Raw genomic sequence first — 9,959 nt, 5'->3', positions numbered from 1 at the left:
CATGTGTGTTGTGTGTGGTGTGTGTAGTGTGTCTGTCTTTGTTGTGCATGTGTGTGTGTGTCTGTCTGTGTGTGTGTGTGTTCTGGGTGTCTGGTCACGGTGTGTGTGTGTTGTGTCTGGTCGTGTGTGTGTAGTTTGTAGTGTTTGTCTGTCTGTGTGTGTGTTAGTGTCTGTGTGGGTGTGTGGTGTGTGTGTTGGTTGTGTGTCTCTGTGTGTTTTGTGTGTTTGTGTTTGTGGTGTTTTTCGTGTGTGTGTTTTGTCTGGCATTGTGTGTGTGTTGTGTGTCTGTCTATGTCTGTGGTCGTGTGTGTGTGTTGTGTGTGTTTGTGTGTTCTGTCTGTCTGTGTGATGTGTTTGTCTGTGTGTGGTGTGTGTGTGTTTTGTGTGTGTGTGTGTGGTGTCTCTGTCTGTGTTGTGTGTGTGTCTGATGTGTCTGTCTGTCTGTATGTGTGTGTCTGTGTTGTGTGTGTGTTGGTGTGTGTGTGTGTTGTGGGTGTGTTTGTGGTGTGTCATGTGTCGCTGTGTGTTTGTGTGTGTGTGGTGTCTCGTCTGTGTGTGTTGTGTGTGTGTGTGTGTATGTGTGTGTGTGTCATGTGTGGTGGTGCGTGTGTGTGTGTGTGTGTCTGTACCTGTGTGTCTTCTTTGTGTGTGCTGTGTGCTGTGTGTTGTGTGTGTATGTGTTGTGTGTGTGGTCTGTCTGTGTGTGTGTGTGTGTGTGTCTTGTGTGTGTGTGTGTTGTGTGTGTGTGTGTCTGGTCGTGTGAGTGAGTGAGTGTGTGTGTGTGTGTGTGTGTACTGTTGTGTGTGTGTGTGTGTGTGTGTGTGTGTGTGTGTGTGTGTGTGTGTGTGTGTGTGTGTGTGAAACACTGAGTCATTAAATGCGTTTTTATTTGTTTGGCTCTTTGCTTGTTTAATTAATAAAGTGCCTAGCATCTGACAGGAATCTCTCTCTTGAAACACTGAGTCATTAAATCCCTTCTCTTCTCAACTCACTCTCTCTCTCTCTCTCTCTCTCTCTCTCTCTCTCTCTCTGTTGAGTGTGAATCACTATAGAGTTCAGTGTGAATCTAAAGCTGGACTGTTCTGCTGAGTCAGAGATTCATTTACTGCATTGAATTCAGAATGACACATTGATTTAAATAACACCACACAACACACACACACACACACACACACACACAGCACACACACACACACCGGCACACACCACACACACACACACACACAGACACACACACACACACACACACACACACACACACACACACACAATCAATTCATCTGAAACCTTATTCAGCACAACCCAACATAACTACTGCTGAATCTAAACACACCAGCACCTACATAGCAATGGTCCAGCAACTGCCTAGCAACCATCAAAACCTAATTGGCACCTACTGTATATAGCAACACCTTCGGAACCATCCAGAATACTATTGCAGCCACATAGCAATTCCCAATCAACTATTGATAACACCCAGCAACCATTATTTATGCCACATAGCAATTCCCATGGCCTAACTACAACCCATGTAACAACCATCCAGACCACCCTAGGCAACCACATACAGCTGTGCACATCTGAGAAGCTACATCTGAAACCAGCCAGAACTTTTTATCACCTGCCTAACAACACCTTAACAACCATCCAGAACACCCTAGCAACAACATAGCGACTGTAGTGGCTATCATGTGAATAGAAATGAATAACATCCTCCCTATTCATGCCATTGACATCCATACAATAGTAGCTCCATAGATACTACTAGTATAAAATATTGCTATTAATGTTGCTACCATCATAGCATAGGAACTACATAGAAACTACTGCGCAGAGTATAGCATAGTAAATAGACATAGCAACTAGTAAGATACGGAACCATGTAAACATAGCAATTGTTTCTAAGCTACTTCGGAACTGGATTGGTAGGAACATTAGAACTGGATAGTAGAAAAAAATGTTGCAACATACTAGCAAAATAGTAGTGACCCTAACAACTACAGAGAACACCCTAGCAACTCCTCAGCAACACTCTAGCAGCCACATAGCAATGCCTTAGCAACCATTCGAAGCATATTTAGTCATTTAGCATACACTTTTTGTCGTTCCAGCAGGAGGGAACAGTTAATGTGCATTTAATGAGTGTGAGGTGTTTGTGTGTTGTTCAGCTTTGGACAGGTGAGCGGCGTCGCTGATCGAGTGTTAGCTGCTGCTGTTCTCACCACATCCAACCGACCTGATATGATTGACAAGGTAGGACTGATCCACACACACACACACACACACACACATCAACACACATTCACACACACACACACACACACACACACACACACACACACACACACACACACGTTTCCTCCTGCTGGGTTTGAGTGCTTCCACTTCCTGCAGTTAGAGGCTCACAACAGCTGTCACTCATCCTGATTGACAGCTCCTCTGTCAGTCTCAGACCCCCCCGCGGGACTCACCTGTTCCCCCCCAAACACACACAGCCTCATTTGAATCTTACACAAGCAAATGGAGAAACACAGTCAGTGTCAAACACACACCTGAACTCTCCTCAGCTGCCATGTGTGTGTGTGTGTGTGTGTTTATTTTGCTGCAGTTTATAGTTTGGTGTCAAAACTGTCCCTTAAGTTTGGATAAACCTCCTTCTGGGGACATTTAAGGGACAAAAAAAGATCCTTAAAGTATTTTCTTTTGGGGTTTATATTAATAATTAACTTTTATTTTATGTATTATTTTATTATTTATTATTATATATTTATATTTTAATGATTGTTAAATTAATAATATTATTACATAATTAAATATGGTTTATAATGGTTAATAATATTATAAAATGATTTAAAATGATCAATAATCTATGATTAGTAGGGCTGCCACCTAATAGACTAACCTTTAGTCAACGAGAAGAGGTTTGGTCAACCAAAATTTTATTTGTCACTTAGTCGCAGAAAAAAAACACAGATAAAGTCACGCAGTCCATGATGGACAGATCATTAACTGCAGGTCTTTGTGGGGCAGGACATCCAAACGCTCGCCTATCATTCATCAACCTCAAATATGGCTTATCATCTGAAATATGCAAGTATTAGCAACTTTACATGGCCACTCAATCTAATGTTGTCCTGGAGAAATGTGCGCTGTTCAAGTGTCTGTGTGGAGGGTTTGGAGCTGAACAGTAGCTCACTGCAGACAGATGGAGGCTCCAGTCACTTGCTCTTAAAATACCTAATTTTGCTCATACAGATAAGAGTAATACATGTTTCGAATCTGTAAAGACTCGTTTATTTGTGTGCACTAAATAACAACAAAACATTGCGCTTTTGTAAAATAATGAAAGCAATCAGGATGCGCTTTCTGCCGTCTCGGTCTCCGTGAACTTGAGTGTGAAACTCTAAAACGCTGTGTATGCTTGCCTTACAGATATGACAAATATATCAATAGAGTGAAATGTCTTCTTTCAAATAAACCAATTCAAATGGAAAACAAATATTCTCAGATTATGTGATCCGTGTGAAACTTGCATACAGACGCATCACTACTGCGGAGATGATGAATCAGTGTCGCCGACTTCATCTCTTCAGCAGAAAGCACTAGTTTATCGATACATTATTAAAATGTTAATGCAACCTCCTTACTGTTTTTCCTGACACATTCATAATCATTACTTCTGCCGGTGCGCTGTGGCAAGCACAGTCGTGTTTGTCTGAATCAGTGTGTTTGTGAAAGTGAAAGTGAAAAAAGTGAAAGTGAAAGTGACGTGACATTCAGCCAAGTATGGTGACCCATACTCAGATTTCCTGCTGCTGCATTTAAACCCATCCGAATTCACACAACACAGAGCAGTGGACACACAACGCACTGTGACACAGACCCGGAGCATGGGAGACATTTATGGTGCGGCGCCCGGGAGAGCAGTTGGGGGTTCGATGCCTTGCTCAAGGGCTATTGAAGGTACACATGCCATCTCCCCCACCCACCCTGCCGGTCCCGAGACTCGAACGCACAACCCTTGATTGGGAGTCCGACTCTTAACACCTTAGGCCCAGACTAGGCCACGACTTCCCCCGTAAAAGTTGTTGCAGTTGTTGTGTGTTTTTTGATAGGATTGTTGGGAGACCAGATCAATATGAAATTTTAAATTTTTTAGTTTTTTATATTGTGCATGTGCATGCAATGCATGATGTTATTCTTTTGTTCCTTTTTTTTTTTTTTTTTCCATACAAATATCTAAACGTTCTTAAATCAGGTTACTTTATGTGGATGTGAGATGTGAAATTATGTTTTTTTCTTGTTTTTTTTGTTATGGAGTAATGAATTCAAGATTATTTGTTGTTTTTGATGTGAAATAGATTTTTTTTTTGTTAATGGCATCAGAAAACTAATGTTTTCCCTTGGCAGATTTTTGTTTTGTTTTAAGCATAAACTTTAGTAATTTTGATGCATTATTCACTTCTAATTTGATTTGAAAAAGAATAAAATATAATAAATTAAAAATATTAGAAATGAATAAAAAGTACTTTGTAAAATATTAATAAAGATCATTGGAATTTTTTTTTATAATAAACATATTTTCACCTCCTTATGTTCATATTTGTTTCTGTTGAACATCATCTGTATTTTCAAAATGAAAACATTTACTTTAATCTTCTAATTCGATTGTAAAATAAAGTAAAATGTAATTTAAAAATAAAATATTTAAAATATTTAAAATTAATAAAAATAAATAGTAAAATAAATAAAAAAATATTTTTATAGATAAAAAATTATACAAAATAATAAAAAAAATTATAATAATGTTAAACATCCAGCTGTATTATTAACTTTGAAATGTTCAGATCAATCTTCAGTGAGTATTTCATAGATGCACTTAAAAAAATAATTTGTTATTATTTTTTAAATTTACTAGCATTTAAGAAATAGAGTCAGAAAAATAAATTTAATTCAAAGGGAAAACAAGATATTTTTTCTGACTCCATTGGCAGACATTTGTTCTCATTTTAACCAAAAACTCACTTCATTTTAATCAATTTTTCAGAAATTATTAATTGTGCCAAAACCCTCATTCTCTGACAGAAAAATGCAGTAAAATGTTGCTCTGAGCTGTGATCGGGTCGCGGCGCTCGTCATTTGTCCACTGGCTGATCCGATAATACACTCGTTGCGGTTTGAGGAAAGCGCTCAGAAAAACAAGCAGCACAGAATGTGAGACCTACAGCGCTTTGGCTCGGATTGGTCCAGAATCCTCCCGACGGGATCCAGAACCTTGGAAAGAGCTGCCAAAACGGGAAGCACTTAAAGCTCGCAACAGGAATGTGAATGTTTGTGTGTTTGTTCTGGACAGAGCCGCATGTTTCAGATGTTTTACAGTGTTTTTCTTTGAAGAAAGAGGAAAAACAGCAGGAAGGAAGTATTCGAGTTATTGGAAGACTTATCAAGGCCTTTAAGCGGCTCTGTGTAAGTGTGAGAGTGAGTGTGCATGTGAGAGAGAGAGTGTGTGTGTGTGAGAGAGACTGTGTGCATGAGAGTGTGTGTGAGAGTGGGTGTGTGAGTGTGACAGAGAGTGTGTGTGCATGCGTGAGAAAGTGTGTGTGCATGTGAGAGAGTGTGTGTGTGTGTGTGTGTGTGAGAGAGAGTGAGTTTGAGTGATAGTGTGAGTGTGTGAGTGTGAGTGATGGTATGAGTGTGATAGAGAGTGTGCGTGAGATTGTGTGTGAGAGTGATTGTGTGAGTGTGAGAGAGAGTGTGTGTGCATGCGTGAGAAAGTGTGTGTGCGTGTGAGAGAGTGTGTGTGTGAGAGTGAGTTTGAGTGATAGTGTGAGTGTGAGTGATGGTATGAGTGTGCGTGAGAGTGTGCATGAGAGTGTGTGTGAGAGTGGGTATGTGAGTGTGAGAGAGAGTGTGTGTGCATGCGTGAGAGAGTGAGTGTGAGTGATAGTGTGTGTGAGAGTGAGTGTGAGTATAAGTTTGAGAGAGAGAGTGTGTGTGCATGAGTGTGTGAGAGTGTGTGTGTAAGTGATAGTGTGAGTGTGAGAGAAAGTGTGTGCGTGAGTGTGTGAGTGTGAGAGAGTGTGTGTGTGTGCATCAGTGTGTGTGAGTGTGAGTGAAAGTGTGTGTGAGAGAGAGTGTGTGCATGAGAGTGAGTGTGTGCGTGAGTGTGTGTGAGAGTGAGTGTGAGAGAGAGTGTGTGTGTGTGAGAGTGTGTGTGTAAGTGATAGTGTGAGAGTGAGTGTGTGAGTGTGAGTGATAGTGTGAGTGTGCGAGAGAGTGTGTGAGTGAGTGTGTGAGAGGGAGTGTGTGTGTGTGTGTGAGTGATAGTGTGAGAGAGACTGTGTGTGTAAGTGTAAGTGATAGTGTGAGTGTTTGAGTGTGTGTATGAGTGATAGTGTATGAGAGTAAGAGTGTGTGTGTGTGTGTGTGTGTGTGTGTGTGTGTGTGTGCACGTGAGAGTGTGTGTGAGTGATAGTGTGAGAGTGAGCAAGTGTGAGTGTGTGTGTGAGAGTGAGGGAGTGTGAGTGTGTGCATGTGCGTGAGAGTGAGTGTGAGAGTGATTGTGTGTGTGTGTGTGTGTGTGAGTGTGTGAGAGTGTGCGTGAGTGATAGTGTGAGTGTGTGTGTCTGTGTGATTATGTGTGTGATTGTATGTGTGAGTATGTGTGTGTGTCTGGCTCCGGGGCTCAGTGCGGTGAACAGGTAACTGGATCTGTGGAGGGAGGATGGGAGGAACGGAGCGCTGCGGAGAACAGAGGAACAATCCTGTAAATCCAGCACAAAGATCCTGACAGCTATCAGACTTCAAGCAGCCTGTCGGTGTCCGATTGCAGACAACGCTGAAAAACACAACTCAACCTCCTCTGAAACATGATTGGAGGATTGTATTGAATAAATCATGTTCAAGAACACGTGTAGGTCAGATTTCACTGGAATTAATCAAGAAATTATATTTTGTGTAATAAAAATCAAGGCTATTTCGGGGAAAAAAGATTGCTTTTCATTCACCTTTTCATTATTATTATGTGAAAATTGTCATTATCATTAGGGTAATGATAACGTTTAAATATTAATAACTAATAGTAACAAAGTAAAATAAAAACAAACAAACAAACAAAAATACAATAATAATAATAATAATAATAATAATAATAATAATAATAATAATAATAATAATAATATTTTAATAATAATTTTTATAATTGTATTAATAATTATTTTTTAATTAGAATAAATATTGTGTAATTTTTTATTAATAATTGTAAATAATAAAAATTAATAAAGTCCCCTTTACAATAAAATAAAACCATAAACAATACAAATTACTATTGTAAAATTAAATATAGTAAATATAGTAAAACTTTTAAATTTAATTCAAAAATGTAATTTTGTCCTTTGTACAATAAAATGAAAATATTACAGATATTTTTAAAATTAAAAATAATACAAATGAATAAAAATACTACTGTAAAATAAAATAAAAATAATAAAAATGAAAAACATAAGAAAAGATTAATAAAAAAAGACCTTTGTGACCATATAATGTCCAGGATGATTTTCAGGACTGTGATGAGAATGAGTAATGCAAGTAAAAATAATGTTCCTGATCTTAAAGCAGGCTTAATTTTTTTTTATGCAAAATGTATTTTATATTTTATATATATATATATATATATATATATATATATATATATATATATATATGTGTATATATATATATATATATTATATAATATATATAATATATATATATATATATATATATATATATATATATATATATATATATATATATATATATATAGATATATCTATATATATATATATTATATATATATATATGTATATGTATATATATAGAATTGAGGGTGAGATATGACTCACTCTGTTTGTTTGATTGTTTGATTTCTTTATTCAGTTCACCCAACCAGTTAATTTCATCAACTTTTATTTTTGCCTACTTTATTCTTTGACTGATAATTTCCAGTTAGCATTTCTTCCTCTATATTTGTGTCTTTTTTGTCATTGTTAAATCCAGACACATTTACTTGGGACGCAGAATGAAACAAGTCTTTTTTTTTTTTTCAAGAAATTCATCAGAATGAAGGGAGTTTATGGTTAAAATGAGATCAAATATCTGCCAATAGGGTCAGAAGAAAAATCAGCTTAATTCAAAACAGATCTGTTTTTCTGACCCCACTGTCAGGTGTTGGTTCTCGTTTTGATGTTTGTAGTGGGACGGTGGGGCGGTGAGTCGTCGTTGTTGTGTAATTTTGGACTGGAGCGACGGTTGAAAACATTCTCTTTGCGCTCAGCTCAACGGAACTGGGTTTAGATGACACAAAAGATCAGGTGGCGCACACACACAGCGCTTCCGATGCTCGGCTTAGCGCTTTACAGAGACGACAGATCGAGCGAGGCAGGAACTGAAGGCTCTTTGTGAGGCAGATCTGCCAGGATTTCCAGCATGTGCAGTCTTGCCACTCGGCTGATCAGACCACCACAGCTGCAGCCAGGAAATCTCCCTCCTCAAGATTAAAGCTCTTCCACAGGCCTGCGCTCCGATTCCACAAAGCCATCTGCAGCAGACCACGTTAAAATCTGCTTGAAAGATTGAGTGGAAATGTTAAGACTTGTGCAGGATCACATTTGTTTGATTGAAATAGATTTTATTTTTAGATTTGCTGTTGTCACTTAAATTTTAGTTAAAGTTTTAGTCATTTTTGTTGTATTGAAAAGTCTGTATAGTTTTTATTCAGTTTTATTTATGTTTTAATTTTTGTTTATTTTGAATTAGATTTTTTTCTGTTTTCACTAAGTTTAGTTCATGTTTTAGTAATTTTGCTGTATTTTTGTCTATATTGTTTTTGTTAATTGTTATTTATTAGTTTAATTTGTTATTTATAGTTTTTGTGCAAATTTTGAATTCATTTTATTTTTATATTTTCTATTTTTACTTTCATTTTAGTTAACGCTTTACTAATTTAGTTGCATTTTTATTACTTTTTTATGTCTATATTTTTTTAGTAATTTTTATTTATAGTTTAAGTCATGTTTTGAATTAGAGTTTGTTTAATATTTTCTGTTGTCGCTTAAGTTTTAGTAATGTTTGCTGTTTTTAAGTGTCCGTATTGTTTTTATTCAGTTTTATTTATTAGTTTTAATTTTTGTTTATATTTTGAATAAGATTTTAGTTGTGTATTTTCTGTTTTCCCTTTAATTACTAAAGGTTTTTGTCTTTATAGTTTTTAAGAATTTTTTTTTGTTATGAGTTAGAATTTTTATTTATAGTTTTTCATGTTTTAAATTAGTTTTTTTTTTAATATATTTTCTGTCTTGACTTAAATTATAGTTGACGTTTTGGTAATTTTACTATAGTTTTATTAGTGTTTTTTAAATATATGTATGTGTCATTTTTACTCATTTTATTTATTAGTTTTCTTTTTTATTTATAGTTTTTGTCCAAGACACACTGTGTGTGTGTGTGTGTGTGTGTGTGTGTGTGTGTGTGTGTGTGTGTGTGTGTGTGTGTGTGTGTGTGTCTGTCCCAGACTTTTGACCGGTGTAAATATACACAGTATACTGTGCAAAAGTCTTAGGCACGTTAGTATTTTCACCCCAAAGAATGGTGTTCGGCCAGTTATTTCTATCTTTTGCTGAAGTGTGTCTGTAGAAAATATCAGTTTACATTTCCAAACATTCATTTAATAATAATCTAGTGAGATTATTGAATGCACAAGCAGTCTGACAACAGCCGGTGCTCCACACGGAGATCTGACCTCACCATCATCGAATCTGTCTGTGATTACATGAAGAAACAGATGAAACTGAGACTAACTAAATCCAGAAGAACTGTGGTCGTATCTCCAAGACACCTGAAAAAACCTTCCTGCAAATCTACCTGAAAAACAATGTGCAAGTGTACCTGGACAAAAGCTGTTTTAAATGCAACGGTTGGTC

Source organism: Cyprinus carpio, chromosome B14 (genome assembly GCF_018340385.1).
Source record: "Cyprinus carpio isolate SPL01 chromosome B14, ASM1834038v1, whole genome shotgun sequence".
Taxonomy (NCBI): domain Eukaryota; kingdom Metazoa; phylum Chordata; class Actinopteri; order Cypriniformes; family Cyprinidae; genus Cyprinus; species Cyprinus carpio.
The sequence above is the reverse complement of the archived record's forward strand: the minus strand, read 5'-3'. Positions refer to the sequence as shown.